At 55.4% G+C, this 16,919-nt stretch overlaps 1 long non-coding RNA gene across 1 annotated transcript in view; it reads right to left on the bottom strand.

Annotated features, from left to right (window-relative positions):
- The window catches only part of LOC131500847 (uncharacterized), a 105,931-nt gene that overhangs the window by 75,380 nt on the left and 13,632 nt on the right, over positions 1-16,919 (bottom strand). Inside the window, exon 4 of the long non-coding RNA XR_009256496.1 lies at positions 369-493. This is a non-coding gene — a long non-coding RNA (uncharacterized LOC131500847). The remainder of the gene's footprint in view (positions 1-368; positions 494-16,919) is intronic.

The raw sequence follows: 16,919 nt of genomic DNA, 5'->3' as shown, positions 1-16,919 counted from the left end.
GTCGACGGTGCCTGACTTCAGTGACGAGTGCCCTCACAAGGAACACGGGGGCGGGAGAGGAAGCAGCAATGCGGCCACGGAAGCAGAGACTGGAGTGCCAGCAGCCACGAGCAGCCGGGGGACAAAGACCGGATTCTCCCCTAGAGCCTTTGAGGGGAGTGTGGTCCTACCAGCACTTACTTTTGCACCTCCAGGCTCCGGAACCGTGGCAGAAGAAATCTGCATTTTCTTTTAAAGCCACCTGGTGTGTGGCGGTTTACTACAGCAGCCACAGGAAACGGATACAAGCCTCTCGCCGCGGAGACCCCACCCATGTGGGCCCCGGACCCCGCGTCCGAAGCGCGCCTACTGCCGACGAAGGGTCGTACCTCTGTTCCGGGGGTCCGACGCGCGGCTCTGCTGGCTCGGCAATTCCACGCGGGCCTCTGGGGGGCCGACGGCCGATCACTCTCTTCTCTCGTCCTGCACGCTGTGTCTCGGGGCTCCCGAGGCTCTACAAAGAGGACCAGCGATACTGGCGTAAAGACACGCGTGAAAGAGAGAGAAAGGCACGTGGAGGGGGCGTCGCTTCACGCGAGGATTCTCGCTTTGGAATATGTTGCGTCTGTCCCGGGGCATCTTGATCCAGAACACCGGGAAAGTAATTCATTTGCTGTACCGGTCACACATTTACTGGGTTTGTGTGTTTGTTTCTACGACATTTTACCAGGGACCTTGGGAAACTAGGGTTAGAACAGAAAAATAGTTAACGGCGTGCAGAGTGGAGAATGCTTAAATAAAGTAGATTAAGTGGAAAGAAAACACATCTAAAAGGTGCATTATGGATGCTTAATGGGCTATATTGTATGAGTATTGATGCTTCGCCCAGGACGGGGCCACTTCCTGCTAACAGCGGTCACTGCGCACAACAGGAGAATTACAGCATGCTTGAAAATACCCAGAAAGGGAAGGAATCGCAAATTTAGCACCACTCAACATGGCTGCTTAAAGACGTGCCACTGTGTCGGTATCGATACAGATCAGCGTGGCACCCACATGCCCAGATCGTCCATAACAGTCTTCCTTTCAAATCCTCGTCCTTCGGTCAGATCCTGTGTTGTCATGTGAGCACTGGGTTACAGGGAGAAGCCCAGCCAACCCTGGGAACGATCTGTTCGTCTATTCAAGAAATATCCGAGTGACACCAAGTGGAAAGTCACAGATCTCGGACTCTGGTACTACATGACCTGTGACCTCGGGCCAGTCGCTTCGGCTCTCCCTGAATCTGTTTCCTCCTCGGTAAAGGAAGGTTGGTAACTGGTACGGAATAAATGAGATCACTCATGTGTAGGGATGACTTTGTGGAGAATTCACCCGGTTCCTCCTCTTCTCTGTTTGTCCCTGAATGTTGTCACTTATAGCCTGAGGACTCCACCCCCCCCCTCCCCCACCCGCCCCTCGTGGCCCTTGGCGCAGGGGGACAGGAACATCAAATCAAATCATCGGATTTCAGGTTTTAAAGAATTAAAGCCTGGAGAGGAGGCGGCGAAATCTGCTGTAAGTATCGTGGAGTCAGCATCTCCAAACTGGTGTCACAACAGGGGAAACATATTTCTGAATCTGGGTGAGAAGCCAGTTGGAAAGAGGCTTCTGCACCCCACGTCCTCCACCGGGTGGACAAGAAGGGTAGAGTCTTCTGGAAAGTTCTGGATCTGAGCACAGAGGGGATGCCTGCCTTCCTTCCAACCTGGGAGGGGTCCTCTTCACCACTGAGGTGTGGGGACAGCAGAACAGAGGCTAAGCAGGTGGCTGGCAGCTCACTGTGCTTTCTGCGGCCCCTGAGTAGGAGGGGCAGCAGCCAGGTTTCCTTTGCAGTAGGCTGTGTGGAGAAGGCAGCAGAGGTCTGTGAGCTCAGAGACCCGGCGGGAACACGGGGCTCCCAGGGACTTCTGAGCACCCTTTGGAGCCGTCTGGAACCCTCTGGAACCTTCTGGAAGCTTGTAACGCCCAGGAAGAGGCAGAGTCTGTCTCCTCTCTTGCATCTGGGTGGGCTCTGACAGAGGAAGGGACAGCTTCCGCCATGCATGCTGGAACGCTGGATCTTCAGAGCCATGCAGGGAAGTCTGATTGTCCTGAGGTCACCATGTGGTGAGGAGGCCACGTGGAGAGGCCGTGAGACTGTGTGGAGTGCGCCCTGCCCCATCCTGCTGTTCCCGGCCCACATGCCGTGTGGGAATGAGAGACCCGTGGCCAGAAATGCCCAGCCAGACCCCTCGTGACTTCGTGACCCATGAGAACTGCAAAAATTAAGAAATAAATGCTTTCGTTTTAAGCTTTTAAGTTTTTGGGTGACTTGTTAACGTCGCAATCGAAACCTAAAACCAAGGCTGACACCACCGAGGACGCCCAACACTGTGAGTAAACCTCTCACTGGAGGGAATGGAAGTTGAAGAAAAGCTCACTTTAAATAAACTTGTATTTTATTCTTTGCATGGTGGTTTCGAGCCCTGGAAGTTTATACGCACACTGCCTGCGTCCCTCGGCAGCTAGCAGGGTCCCGAGGGCCCCCCAGTGCTGGGTGCACAAGGCTGCACCTTGAGGGCCTCACGCTCGCCTGCCTGGAGCTCTGCTGAAGAGGTGGGGGGAGCGCAGCCCCGGTGGTCCTTCCGGAATTTATTGGAAGAGGAGCGTAGAGAGTCCAGCCCATGAGTGGTCTGAGGGCAACGTGACGTCCCAGCACCCCAGGGTCCTCTAGAGCCCATCTCCGGCTTGGGGCCCAGCCCATAAGGGAACCCAAATCAGTAGCCCCTCAACGGGAGCCCAGCTCGACCCAGTCCTGAGCGTGGTGTGGGATGGGGGCTAGGGAGGGGACTCTGCAGCCCATCCCAGGCGGGTCTCACAACTTTGCCTTGTATCCTCACTCCTGCTTCCACCACCCCCAGCTTGACAAGCGTGAGCTCATTCTTCCCGGGAGCTGGATAAGGAGGAGGGCACGACATCACAGCTTACCAAAGCCTCCCAGAGCACGCAGATTTGAGTTTCAGTATTGCCTTTACAAGATACTCCCCTGTCCTGCAAAACGAAAATATGGCCGTGTGTAACAAAAGGAATATGGTCACTGAAGACAGGAAAAGGGGAGTTCGAACCCCGTCTACGGTGGCCAGCCTCCGAGCAGGCCCCTGATGGATAACCGTCCTGGTATTCACAGCTTGTGTTGTGCTGGGCTGGTCCGTGTGACCTGTAGGACACAGCAGAGGTGACGGCTTGTTTCTTTCTACATTGGGTTATTGAAGACACTGCCCGTCTGATGAGGAGCTGAGGCCTCCTGCCAATAGCCTATCCTCCAACCCAATCGAGCCTTCAGATAACGTCAGCCCTGGCTGACAACATGGCTGCAGTTTCCCGGGAAACCCCAAGCCAGGACCACCCAGCCAAGCCATTCCTGAATTCCTGATCCTTAGAAACCATGGGGGATCATCAGTGTTGCTGCTTATATCTTCTAGGTTGTGGGATAATTTGTCACACAGCAAATGTAACTACTACACCATCTCTGCCAGTTATTGTTGGGTAACCTTGAGCACGTGGCTTCCCGTTTTTCATCCATAAAATGGAGACATCAGTGCCCCACCCATATCCCCTTGGCCCTACCAGGGGGTTCCCACGGCTGGGTCTTACACTCACTAGCAGCTCCCCGTGTCCCCTGCCCAAGTCCATTCTTGTGCCACAGGCGTGTCCCTGGCCCTCGCATGTAAATGCCCTGGGAGAGGCCCTCCGCCAGTGCAGACGGGGTGGTGGGTGGGCACCCCAGCTCCCCTGCTCCTGGTGGGAGGGCACTTCCGGATGCCGTGCACAGCTTTTTGGAGGGTCTCAGGGGACAGTTGTCACATTCACACACCGGCTACCCGTCCTCCTTGTCTGTCTCGCTGGCCCACTCCCTGGCTGTGCTCCCTGGGGTCGCTCTCAGATGAAATACTTGTTCCCAAATCCTTGTCTCAGGCTTTGCTTTGTGGACAACCCAAACTAAGACGTCCTGATCAACTGAGGTGTCGTGGGTGATGGGTAGTTCTCTTCCTTTCAAGGAGCCTGGCCTGGAGCGCTTGGGGCAACGGTGTGCTGCCCCTGAGACACCTTATTCAGAGTGCTTCAATCATGGTGCGGCTTAGTCGTGGGTGACTTCCTGTGTATTGAGTCCCTTCCTCTCCCTCCTTTCTCCTTTCCTTTCCTCCCTCCCTCCCTTCCTCCCCCATCCCTCCATCTCCCCTTCCTTCCTTCCTTCCTTCCTTCCCTCCTTCCTTCCTTCCTTCCTTCCTAACTTCCTTCCCTCCCTCCCTCCTTCCTCCCTCCCTCCCTCTCTCCATCTCCCCTTCCTTCCCTCCTTCCTAACTTCCTTCCTTCCTCCCTCTCTCCCTCCCTTCCTTCCTTCCTTCCCCCCTCCCTCCTCACCTCCCTTCCTTCCTCCCTCCCTCCGTCTTCCCTTCCTTCCTTCTTCCCTCCTTCCTAACTTCCTTCCTTCCTTCCTCCCTCCCTCCCTCTCCTGTCCCTCCATCTCCCCTTCCTTCCTTCCTTCCTTCCTTCCTTCCTTCCTTCCTTCCTTCCTTCCTTCCTCCTTCCCTCCCCCCTTCCTCCTTCCCTCCCCCGTCCCTCCATCTCCCATTCCTTCCTTCCTTCCTTCCTCCCTCCCTCCTCACCTCCCTTCCTTCCTCCCTCCCTTTCTTCCTCTCTCCCTTCCTTCCTTCCTCTCTCCCTTCCCCCTCCCTCCCTTCCTTCCTTCCATCCTCCCTCCTCCCTCCCTCCCTTCCTTTCTTCCTCTCAATTACATTACATGCTTTTTATTTCTTTTACATATAAGAAACAATACCTAAGCATAGAAGGCTCAAATTTGAATGACGAGTTGATGCATGAACAGAAGAACTCAGGGAACAGTTTCTAAAATACGTGTAATTAAATTCTTTCTTTCCTTGGTGGTCCCTCTTCTAAAGAAACAAACTGTACCGTAGTGATTTTTTAAATTTGTTTTTAATGTTTATCTTATTTCTGAGAGAGACACACAGAGTACGAGCAGGGGAGGGGCAGATGGAGAGGAAGACACAGAATCTGAAGCAGGCTCCAGGCTCTGAGCCGTCAGCACAGAGCCCGACGTGGGGCTCAAACCCACAAACCGCGAGATCATAACCTGACCTGAAGTCAGACCTTTAACCCACCGAGCTGCCCAGGCCCCCGTGCACCCTAGTGATTTTAGGAAAGCCTTTGTAAACTCCATAAAGGAGGTTGTGCAAACATCTGGACATTCAGGCTATGAGTGGTGAGAATTACCTGGGACCAGGGTGGGGGAGTGGGCGGGCAACGAACGAACTAAACAACCCGAAAGGCAGCTCAAGCGGCTCCTTCACACTGAATGGGCTGAGCCAAGCTTCGGGGGTTCTCTTATTCGTAGCTCTGTCCTATGAGGTGACCGAACACCCAACTGGCAGATTCCGGAGCGACTTCGTTTACGTTCCGGCCGGCCCCTGGTCACACTTGGGTCAGTCAGTCAGGTCAGAACGTGACTCTGTGCCGTCTGTGTCCGGCTAGTGCGTCTTGGCCAGTATACGCTGAGGACGCGGGAGCTGAGCTCAGGACGGACAGCACCACGACCCCGGGCTGAATGGCGCTCAGCTCTCCGCGCCTCGGCCGCTCAGCTCGCGGCAACCTGAGCTTGGGGACACCAGCCGGCACCTCCGCGCCGCGCCCGAGGGCCACTGTGACGGCAAAACGCCCAACAGAAAGCACACAGAGGTGGAGCGCGTGCGCTACACGGTCCGTGAAGGGGACACTTGTCGGCAGCGCGGGAGCGGCCGTGGCAGGCAGAGCGGTGGCCTCAGCCAGCCTCCGCCCGAAGCGAGTACACTGTCGGGCCTGGGACGGTGGCCCCTCCGCAGGTCCGTGCCCGGAAGGGGTGACCCCAGCACGGCAGGATCTGACTGTCGGGACTCAGGCCTCTAAAGAGGCGGTTCGGTTCACGTGAGGTCATGGGGTGGGCCCCCCGCCCAACCCGACGGGGGTCCCAGGAGGAGCCCGGGACGCACAGAGGGACCCCAGCGGCCCCTGGCCGCACACGAAAGGCCGTGCGAGGCCCCGGCGGACCGACGGGGACCCCTGTGCTGGCGGGCCTGCACGTGTTCCCAGGCGAGCACGGAGGCGCCGTGAGCACCGAGGGCGGTTTTGAATCAATCTTAGCGGGGACGCGGACCCCCGAGTGTCGGGTGCACGCACCGCGGGGGTCTGCTGGACCGCCGCCCAGGCCGGCACCCGGGGTCTCTGTGCAGCCACCATTGACTCTGACGGCGCCACAGCCCCCCGGAGACAACAGGCCGGGACCTTGGAGTCCTACACGAGTAGGTAAAACGGGGCCCGTCGGGGAGAATTTCTCACCAAGAGCCCGGCTCAGCGCTCTCTGGGGTCTGTGGTTCCCCAGCGCAGTTAGACTTGGTGTTCCCTCCACAAAGGTCATTCACTTCGTTTTAAGTGCTGAACATCGTTTAGGGGCCAGAGCCCGAGGCGGGAGACACCCCAAACCCGAGGGGCGCGCGGGCTTTTCCCGCGCACCGATGTCACGTGGACGGGTGCCTGGCCGTGGGCCCTGGGCAGCCGCAGCTGGGCACCGAGCGCTGACCACCGAGCACTGGGTACTGAGCACTGACCCCCGATCTCTGACCACCGAGCGCTGACCACTGAGTGCTGGGTACTGAGCACTGACCACCAAGCTCTGACCACTGAGCGCTGGCCACCGAGCACTGGGTACTGAGCACTGACCACCGAGCTCTGACCACCAAGTGCTGGGTACTGAGCATTGACCACTGAGCTCTGACCACTGAGCGCTGGCCACCGAGCACTGGGTACTGAGCACTGACCACCGAGCTCTGACCACCAAGCACTGACCACCGACCGCTGGGTACTGAGCACTGACCACCGAGCACTGGGTACTGTGCGCTGGGTACTGAGTGCTGACCACCGAGCTCTGACCACCGAGCACTGACCAGTGAGTGCTGGGTACTGAGCACTGGGTACTGAGCACTGACCACCGAGTGCTGACCACCAAGAGCTGGGTACTGATCACTGACCACCGAGCACTGACCACTGAGCGCTGGGTACTGAACGCTGACCACCGAGCGCTGGGTACAGAGCACTGACCACCAAGCTCTGACCACCCAGAGCTGGGTACTGAGCACTGACCACCGAGCTCTGACCACTGAGCGCTGACCACTGATTGCTGGGTACTGAGCACTAACCACTGAGCTCTGACCACCGAGTGCTGACCACTGAGCACTGGGTACTGAGTGTTGACCGCCGAGCTCTGACCACTGAGCGCTGACCACCAAGCACTGGGTACTGAGCACTGACCACCAAGCTCTGACCACTGAGCACTGGGTACTGAGCACTGACCACCGAGCACTGACCACTGAGCGCTAGGTACTGAGTGCTGACCACCGAGTGCTGGGTACTGAGAACTGACCACCGAGCTCTGACCACAGAGCACTGACCACTGACCACTGAGTGCTGACCACCGAGCACTGGGTACTGAGCACTGACCACCAAGCGCTGACCACTGAGCACTGGGTACGGAGCACTGACCACCAAGCTCTGACCACCGAGTGCTGACCACTGAGCGCTGGGTACGGAGCACTGACCACCGAGCTCTGACCACTGAGCATTGACCACCGAGCACTGGGTACGGAGCAATGACCACCAAGCTCTGACCACCGAGCGCTGACCACTGAGCTCTGGGTACTGAGCACTGACCACCGAGTGCTGACCACTGAGCGCTGGGTACGGAGCACTGACCACCGAGCTCTGACCACTGAGCACTGACCACCGAGCACTGGGTACGGAGCACTGACCACCGAGCGCTGACCACTGAGCGCTTGGTATGGAGCACTGACCACCAAGCTCTGACCACCGAGAGCTGACCACTGAGCGCTGGGTACTGAGCACTGACCACCGAGTGCTGACCACTGAGCGCTGGGTACGGAGCACTGACCACCGAGCTCTGACCACCGAGCATTGACCACCGAGAGCTGGGTACTGAGCACTGACCACCGAGAGCTGGGTACTGAGCACTGACTGCTGAGCTCTGACCACTGAGTGCTCACCACCGAGTACTGGGTACTGAGCACTGACCACCGAGCTTTGACCTCCGAGCACTGACCACTGAGCGCTGGGTACTGAGCTCTGACCACTGAGCACTGACCACCAAAAGCTGGGTACTGAGCACTGACCACGGAGCGCTGACCACTGAGCACTGACCACCGAGAGCTGGGTACTGAGCACTGACTGCTGAGCTCTGACCACTGAGCACTGAGCACTGGGTACTGAGCGCTGACCACCGAGCTCTGACCACCGAGCGCTGACCACTGAGCACTGGATACCGATTGCTGACCGCCAAGCTCTGACCACCGAGCACTGACAACTGAGCGCTGGGTACTGAACACTGACCACCAAGAGATGGGTACTGAGCAATGACCACCAAGTGCTGACAACTGAGCACTGGGTACTGAGCACTGACCGAGAACTGCGTACTGAGCACTGACCACTGAGAGCTGGGTACTGAGCGCTGACCACCGAGCACTGGGTACTGAGCACTGACCACCGAGCATTGACCACTTATTGCTGGGTACTGAGCACTGACCACCGAGTGCTGACCAGTGAGCGCTGGGTACTGAGCACTGACCACCGAGCACTGACCACTGAACACTGACCACCGAGAGCTGGGTACTGAGCACTGCCCACTGAGAGCTGGGTACTGAGCACTGACTGCCAAGCTCTGACCTCTGAGCACTGCCCACTGAGTGCTGGGTACTGAGCGCTGACCACCAAGCACTGGGTAATGAGCACTGACCACCGAGTGCTGACCACTGAGCGCTGGGTACTGAGCACTGACCACTGAGAGCTGGGTACTGAGCACTGACTGCCAAGCTCTGACCTCTGAGCACTGCCCACTGAGTGCTGGGTACTGAGCGCTGACCACCAAGCACTGGGTAATGAGCACTGACCACCGAGTGCTGACCACTGAGCGCTGGGTACTGAGCACTGACCACCGAGAGCTGGGTATTGAGCACTGACCACTGAGATCTGGGTACTGAGCACTGACCACTGAGCGCTGGGTACTGAGCACTGACCACCGAGCGCTGACCACTGAGCACTGACCACTGAGAGCTGGGTACTGAGCACTGACTGCCGAGCTCTGACCGCCGAGCACTGACCACTGAGCGCTGACCACCGAGCACTGGGTACTGAGCACTGACCACCGAGCTCTGACCACTGAGTGCTGGGTACTGAGCACAGACCACTGAGTGCTGACCACTGAGCGCTGGGTACTGAGCACTGACCACCGAGCGCTGACCACTGAGCACTGACCACCGAGAGCTGGGTACTGAGCACGGACCACTGAGCGCTGGGTACTGAGCACTGACTGCTGAGCTCTGACCACCGAACACTGACCACTGAGCGCTGGGTATGGAGCACTGACCACCGAGTGCTGACCACCGAGCACTGACCACCGAGCTCTGACCACCGAGCACTGAGTACTGTGCGCTGGGTACCGAGTGCTGACCACCGAGCTCTGACCACCAAGCACTGGGTACTGAGCACTGACCACTAAGCTCTGACCACTGAGCGCTGACCACTGAGTGCTGGGTATGGAGCACTGACCACCGAGCGCTGACCACCGAGCACTGACCACTGAGCGCTGGGTACTGAGCGCTGACCACCGAGCGCTGACCACCAAGAGCTGGGTACTGATCACTGACCACCGAGCGCTGACCACCAAGAGCTGGGTACTGAGCACTGACCACTGAGAGCTGGGTACTGAGCACTGACTGCTGAGCTCTGACCACCGAGCGCTGGGTACTGAGTGCTGACCACCGAGCTCTGACCACCGAGCACTGACCACTGAGCGCTGGGTACGGAGCACTGACCACTGAGCACTGACCACTGAGAGCTGGGTACTGAGCACTGACTGCTGAGCTCTGACCACCGAGTGCTCACCACCGAGTACTGGGTACTGAGTGCTGACCACCGAGCTTTGACCTCCGAGCACTGACCACTGAGCGCTGGGTACGGAGCTCTGACCACTGAGCGCTGGGTACTGAGCACTGACCACCGAGCTCTGACCAACGAGCACTGGGTACTGAGCACTGACCACCGAGCTCTGACCACTGAGCACTGGGTACTGAGCACTGACCACTGAGCTATGACCACCGAGCACTGACCACCGAGTGCTGGGTACAGAGCACTGACCACTGAGCACTGACCACCGAGCGCTGGGTACAGAGCACTGACCACCGAGCGCTGGGTACAGAGCACTGACCACTGAGCTCTGACCACCGAGCGCTGGGTACTGAGCACTGACCACCGAGCGCCGACCACTGAGCGCTGGGTACGGAGCACTGACCACCGAGCGCTGGGTACCAAGTGCCGACCACCGGGACAGCGCATCCCACGGCCACATGGACACACCTCTCGGCTCCTTCCCAGCAGTCATCAGGGATTTGCACGGACACATCTGCCCTTTTAGCCCGAAAGCCCTCAGATCGCTGGCTGGGACTTACAGGGTGACTGCAAGGGGTGAGCAGTACTTCTCGTGATTCCCCCCAAATACTGACCCTGTGACACTGGCCCCCTCAGCGCCTGCTGCAGCAGCAAGGCTACGGCCCAGGTGGAGGCCCTCCTTAGCGACAAGTGGCCGTTACGTGCCCAGCTGCGGCGAAGAGCCTCTCCCTTTATTCCCCAAGCACACATCTTACTCCGCGTTTTGACCAAACGGCGCCATGCTTCACGGACTCCTGCACGTTTCAGAGAAGCTCTCAGCGCCTTAGCGAGGACCTTTTTAATGAAATGTGTGGATGTACAATAATTATTTTTAAATCATGGAGACGACAAAACTTTGTATATCCTAAAATTAGATTTTTTTCCTTTTCAGAGTTGATCAATTAGCAATTTTCTAGATAGAAAATACATTTGCGTGGTTCCAAATTCGGAAGATACAAGACGATCCGTGAGGAAAATCTTCCTTCCGCCCCTGTGTCCTGCTACCTACTTCCTCCCTAAAGAGGAAACCGATCTTACGGGTCCTCGTGTATCTGTATGTTTCCACACTCTTGTTACGTGCAGGTGGCTAAATAGGTGTGTGCGTGTGAGCACATCTGTGTGTGTGGACACGTGCGCACACACACACGTGCGCTCGGAGTCTAGCACATTCGCTGCTGCATTTCTTGTTTGCTCGACCACTCTCATGCGTAGGTTCTGAATTTGGGGACTCGCCTGCTTGCTAAAACCTGTTTGCACCCCGCACGTCAACGCTCACGGTGCGGACGCTCCTCGGAATAGGGAAAATCCGAGTCTCGCCACTTCCACGCTCCCAGCTGAGGACCAGCAAAGCTAAGCTCCACATTCTTGTCACTGTTACTACTTTAATTTTAGAGAGTGATTTTTGGTCACGCATTCGAATTAGCTGTTGTTTTATATGTTCCGTATTTTTTTTCAACCTGTATTTATTTTTGAGAGACAGAGAGGGACAGGGGAGGGAACAGGGGAGGGACAGAGAAAGACACACACAGAATCCGAGGCAGGCTCCAGGCTCCGAGCTGTCAGCACAGAGCCCGACGTGGGGCTTGAATCCCCCAACTGCGAGATCATGACCTGAGCTGAAGCTGGACGCTCAAATGACTGAGCCACCTAGGTGCCCCTGGTCAATCGTTTTTTATATATTAATGTCCCCCTTCCTTCCTTCCTTCCTTCCTTCCTTCCTTCCTTCCTTCCTTCCTTCCTTCCTTCCTTCCTTCCTTCCTTCTTTCCTTCCTTCCTTCCTTCCTTCCTTCCTTCCTTCCTTCCTTCCTTCCTTCCTTCCTTCCTCTCTTCTTTTTTTAAAGTTTAAATAGAAGTTAGTTAACATACACTGTAGTCTTGGCTTCAGGAGTAGAACTCAGTGATTTATTTCTCACATGACACCCGGTGCTCATCCTGAAAAGTACCCTCCTCGGTACCCATATTTTCTTTTCTTTCCTTCCTTCCTCTCCCTTGCTCTTTCTTTCTTCCTCCCTCTCTCTCTCCCTCCCTCTCCCTTCCCTTCCTTCCCTCTTTCCCTCCTTCCTTCCTTCCCTCCTTCCTTCTCACCCTCCCTTTTTTCCTTCCTTCCTTCCTTCCTTCCTTCCTTCCTTCCTTCCTTCCTTCCTCCCTCCCTCCCTCCCTCCTTCCCTCCCCTCCCCTTCCCTTCCTCTCTTTCTTCCTGTGGTTTTACATAAAGCACAAATCTCCCTTCCACTTGTGACCCAATTCCGCCCCACCTCCACTGCTGATTCTCAACATTCACCCTTCACTCCCAGGGGATTGTGTCTCCAGGGCTGGCATCCAGCTTCTGTGGTTGCGGACAGGCCAAGGCCCTCCTTTGCCAGAAGTGACCTTTATAAGGACTCTTTCTGAGACGTGCAGCCACAGTTGGTCACATTTCCTGTTATTCACCAAGACAGTCCCAACCAAGAGAGAAGACAGCATGGTGACAGCCAGACCTCAGCGATGGGGCGGGGCTGGGCTGGGCCTGAGGACATTGTTGCACCTGGGCTGGGGAGAGGTAGACCTTGGAGGTTTCAGTTACACGAGCCGGTAATGCTCTTTGGTGAGAAGCCATCTGGCCCCTGCACCAAAAGCTTCCCCAGTGACTCAGGAACAACCCTCTATTCATCCGTGCGGCTGCCATTTGCTGGGTGTCCTTTCGTGACGGGCACGTGTCCTGGCCTGGGGATTTCCATCGTCAGATAGCGGAGATCTATCTTGTTCCCTGGAATGTGTCACGTTTCCCTAGTTCTTCACGTTCCTTGTAGCTTGGCACTGGTGTCTGTGTATTTAAAGCAGCAGCCCTCTCCCAGGTTTAACGGACTGGCTTTGACTGGGACAGACCTTCACCATCAACGTGGCCTGACGTTCTGGGCCGTTCCTGGCCGCCCCAGATGTCCAGTCTACCCAGCTCCCCTCCCCAGGAGCCCACAATCTCTTGCTCCTTCTGGTGTGCGACTATGCCAGCTCCATGCGGGGCAAGATAGAAACCGGCCCCTCGGGTACGTATTGAGCAAGCCCCTCCCTGGCCAGTGGAGCGAGGAGGACCGTGGCCATCTCAACAACTCTCCTCCACCTGTCCTGTCACTCATGGAACGAATGACTCAGGCCACCGAGGTGAGTTGGACCATTGCAAAGTTTGAAATGGCTTTAGATCACACAATTTTAAATGGTTGTCTTTAGCCATTTAATCTTTAGCCATTGCTTCAGGGAGACACGGAACAGATCACTGTTCAAAGGAGAGACACATATGGAACCCCGAATTTTAAACATAAGCTAAATAGAATAGAAAAAAAAAGGAGTCTTTACATTTGACTCAGGTTGAAGCCCAACAGCCCTTTACTAGGTTCGCGGGCTACGTTGTATAGAAAATGGCACAATGAGCTTCCTTTGTATGTTAACCACTGGCATTACGAAAAGACAGTGCGACCCTGGAGTCAGCTCCCTGGACGTGCGTGCCGTCCGTGGGGAACACGGTCTGTATTCCGTCGGCCTCTGCCCTGCCATGTCCAACTTGCGACAAACCCCTGGCAGCCTGAAACTCTCTCTCTAATCTTTTCACTTAAAAGTAAAACACAACACTGATTTAAAAACAATCATTTGAGGGGCACCTGGGTGCCTCAGTCAGTTAAGCATCGGACTTCGGCTCAGGTCATGATCTCATGGCTCGTGGGTTCGAGCCCCACTTCGGGCTCTGTGCTGACAGCTGGGAGCCTGGAGCCTGCTTCGGATTCTGTGTCTCCCTCTCTCTCTGCCCCTCCCCCCACTCATGCTCTGTTTCTCTCTGTCTCCCTCTCTCGCTCTCAAAAATAAATAAACATTAAAAAAAAAACCACAGTCATTTGTTTTGAAAGTAAAGATTCGGGAATTTCAAACATCAAGCCAATTTATGTCCACTTTTAGGATGTAATGAACAGTTGAATTTCAATTTATATTTCCATACTCGTTTACTTTTAATTTTTTGCAAACAAATCAAGGCTTTTGTACAGAGTTTATTGGAAAATACCCGTTTCTCTAGATTTCATGAAATAAATATGGTTGCAAAATAACTTGTGTTTAGGTAGACTTGTGAAATCACAGTGCCTAAAATGAAGTATTTCGTCTTACAATTCCTTCTTCGTCATACACGGTGTGTGCAGAATTATCTGCTCATCTCGGCTGGGGCCGAGGACTGCCTTTCCTGGGGACCCCAGCCTCTCACGCTTCTGGCTAGACTTGGTGGTGGAGACCAGATGAGGAAGCAGTGACAGCCGCTGTTCCCAGAGGAACAGCAGGTCAGGTCAGAGGGGGCTGGACAGAGCCGAGGGGCTCCGGGGTCCCCCTGCCCTCCTTGCCTCTGCCCTGCCTGGGGCTCCATGTTACGGGCCCTCCACACTCACCACCTGCACACCCTCGGCTGCCTGTCCGGAGGGATGGCAGCCACACAGGATTCGTGGTCCTGTCCCCAGCCTTCCCGGGCGCAGCCCACTGGGGTTGTGGCTCGTACTGGGCTTGCTGACGTCCCCCCAGGAGCCACTCGCCCTGTGCTTCAGGGGGACGCTGAGTGACTTCTCCGGGATCTCCCAGTTCCGCCCTCTAAGTGTTCATCTCTCCAGCTTACCCCACATGTCTGTAAGTGTCCAACGCCTGTCATGCACCCCCCATCCTGTCACACTTGGGGTGGCTCTGCTCGGCGGCTGAACCCTAACAGATACACTGAGAAAAAAATTTGTGAGATGGCTAAAATTCCCAAGGTGGTTCCCGTGATTCAGAATAGGCTGGGAAGCCCTTGACTCTCAGGCCTGCCACTTGACCTGCCAAGTCTCCAGGAGCTGTTACTGTCGTGCACGAGACAGCGTGAGCAGGGGACATCTTGCCCTGAGTGTGGAAGCTTACATTTTGGTCAAATGACGCTTCGGTGGGTTTTTTTCTTTTTTTTTTCTGCCTGTGAGATCTCAGCCCACTAATAAGATTTTTATCCTTCTGTTTTCTTCTTTTTTCTTTCCAGTCCTTTGTGGGCTTGCAGAGCCTGTCCGTCTGGATGATATTGTCTGTTTCTGAGACCCTTGGTCTGTCTACGGCAGGCAGCGCCTAACGAGCAGGTCTCATCTGGAGGTTCCAGCGTTTCCCAAGGTTGTGATTTCATTTATTGTTGTACGGATTTCAGGTCAAGTTTTTCTTCCGCTACTTCAAAGTCCCTCTTTAATCATTTTCAGGTTTTCATGGCAGGTTTTTCTGCAGCGATTTTGGGGCAGTCGATGTTCCACTCTCGTCATAACGGCGTGCAGGGTGGTGCAAGCCCCCCGTTGTAACTCCATTCCTAGTATTCCTTCCCCTAGCATTCCACGCTCCAGCCAGATCCACGGACACCGCACACACTTCCTTTCCGCGTAAGCCTTTCCCTTCCCTGAGCCGCCTGTGGACTCTCAGTCTGAGCTGCCGTCTTGGGAAGGTTCTCTGGTCTCCCGGGGGAGTGCAGCCCTCCACCATGTCTCTGGGTCTCTGTGGCCCGGCTCATACATCTGTAACGGCACCTAAGTGTTTTGTGCATGGGGCACAAGTCTGTGTTTATTTCCGGCTCACACGTCGGCTGGGATTTGCTCGAGGCCGGGGTTGGCACTGCTTGGCTCCAATGTGAGCTCGGCTCAGGTCTGCTCTGTGTGTCTCTTACTCTTCTAGGATCTCATTCAGGGGCACCTGAGGCGCGTTCTTCACGCGGGGACGGCCTACGTGCAAGGGGGCGAGCCCAACTGGATGAGCGTATTTTGACCCTTTGGATCTCACCCCGCTGGCCAAAACGTGATGTATGGCCAAGCCCTGTGTCCAGTCGTGGGGAAATCCTCTGCCTGCCATGAAGCCACGGCAAGGAGGTGGATATACGATCTAACTACAAGAGAGCAAAGAGTTCACGCCAGCGATTCAGTCTACCTCAGCGCACTTAAATATGTGTTGCGTCCACAAATATGGAATGTTCAGGACATCCAGGAAGATTCCTCATGGTTGTATAGAATCTAGCAACTGCTAATTTACCCACATGCGAGACTAAGCTTCTTCTCACCTGTCCCCAGCACCACTCCATCCATTTCTCGTTTTTAAATTTATTTAATTAAAATTTTAAGGTTTATTTATTTTTCAGGGAGAGAGAGACAGAATGTGAGTGGGGCAGTGGCAGAGAGAGAGGGAGACACAGAATCTGAAGCAGGCTCCAGGCTCCCAGCTGTCAGCACAGAGCCTGATGTGGGGCTCGGACCCACGGACCGTGAGATCATGACCTGAGCCGAAGTCATACACTCAATGGACTGAGCCACGCAGGTGCCTCCCCACCCCATCCGTTTCTAAAGCAGCAACGACTGCCTCAAATCAGCCTGGGGGTCAGCACCCCAGGGCTCAGTGTCATAAGCTGACGAGAGCCCCTTGGCTGGGGTTGTCCAGCCGCATCGTGAAGCCACACCACACGGCGCCATCTGGGTAACCCTACGTTCAGCCCTATTTCTCTGTGAACATTCCCTCCTGCATCAACAGGGAACAAAGGGCTGAAACCATATTAAATTTTTGAAGACCATCTTCCTTATTAGCTCATTGTGGTAAGACGAGTTTTGGGGTATGCATGGCATTATTAACAAAGCTTACAAAAGAGCAAATGTTTTGGCTCTTTATTGTTCTTTTCTTAATGTTTGTTCTTTGGATTATTTGTGGAATTCTATTAAAGAAAACCGAGGGAGATGGGCCCTTTCCTGCTTCGGGCCCCCTGATGTTAACCTGAGGGATTTTTTATACAGTGAAATTTGTTTTTCAGGTTCGCTTTTGTCATGTTGGTGCTGAATTTTCCATCACAATTTGCAGCGAGGCAGAGGTCAGGAATAATATGCATAAAT

The sequence above is a fragment of the Neofelis nebulosa genome, chromosome 18 (genome assembly GCF_028018385.1).
Source record: "Neofelis nebulosa isolate mNeoNeb1 chromosome 18, mNeoNeb1.pri, whole genome shotgun sequence".
Classification (NCBI taxonomy): Eukaryota; Metazoa; Chordata; class Mammalia; order Carnivora; family Felidae; genus Neofelis; species Neofelis nebulosa.
This window is presented reverse-complemented; position numbering and strand designations above follow the sequence as displayed.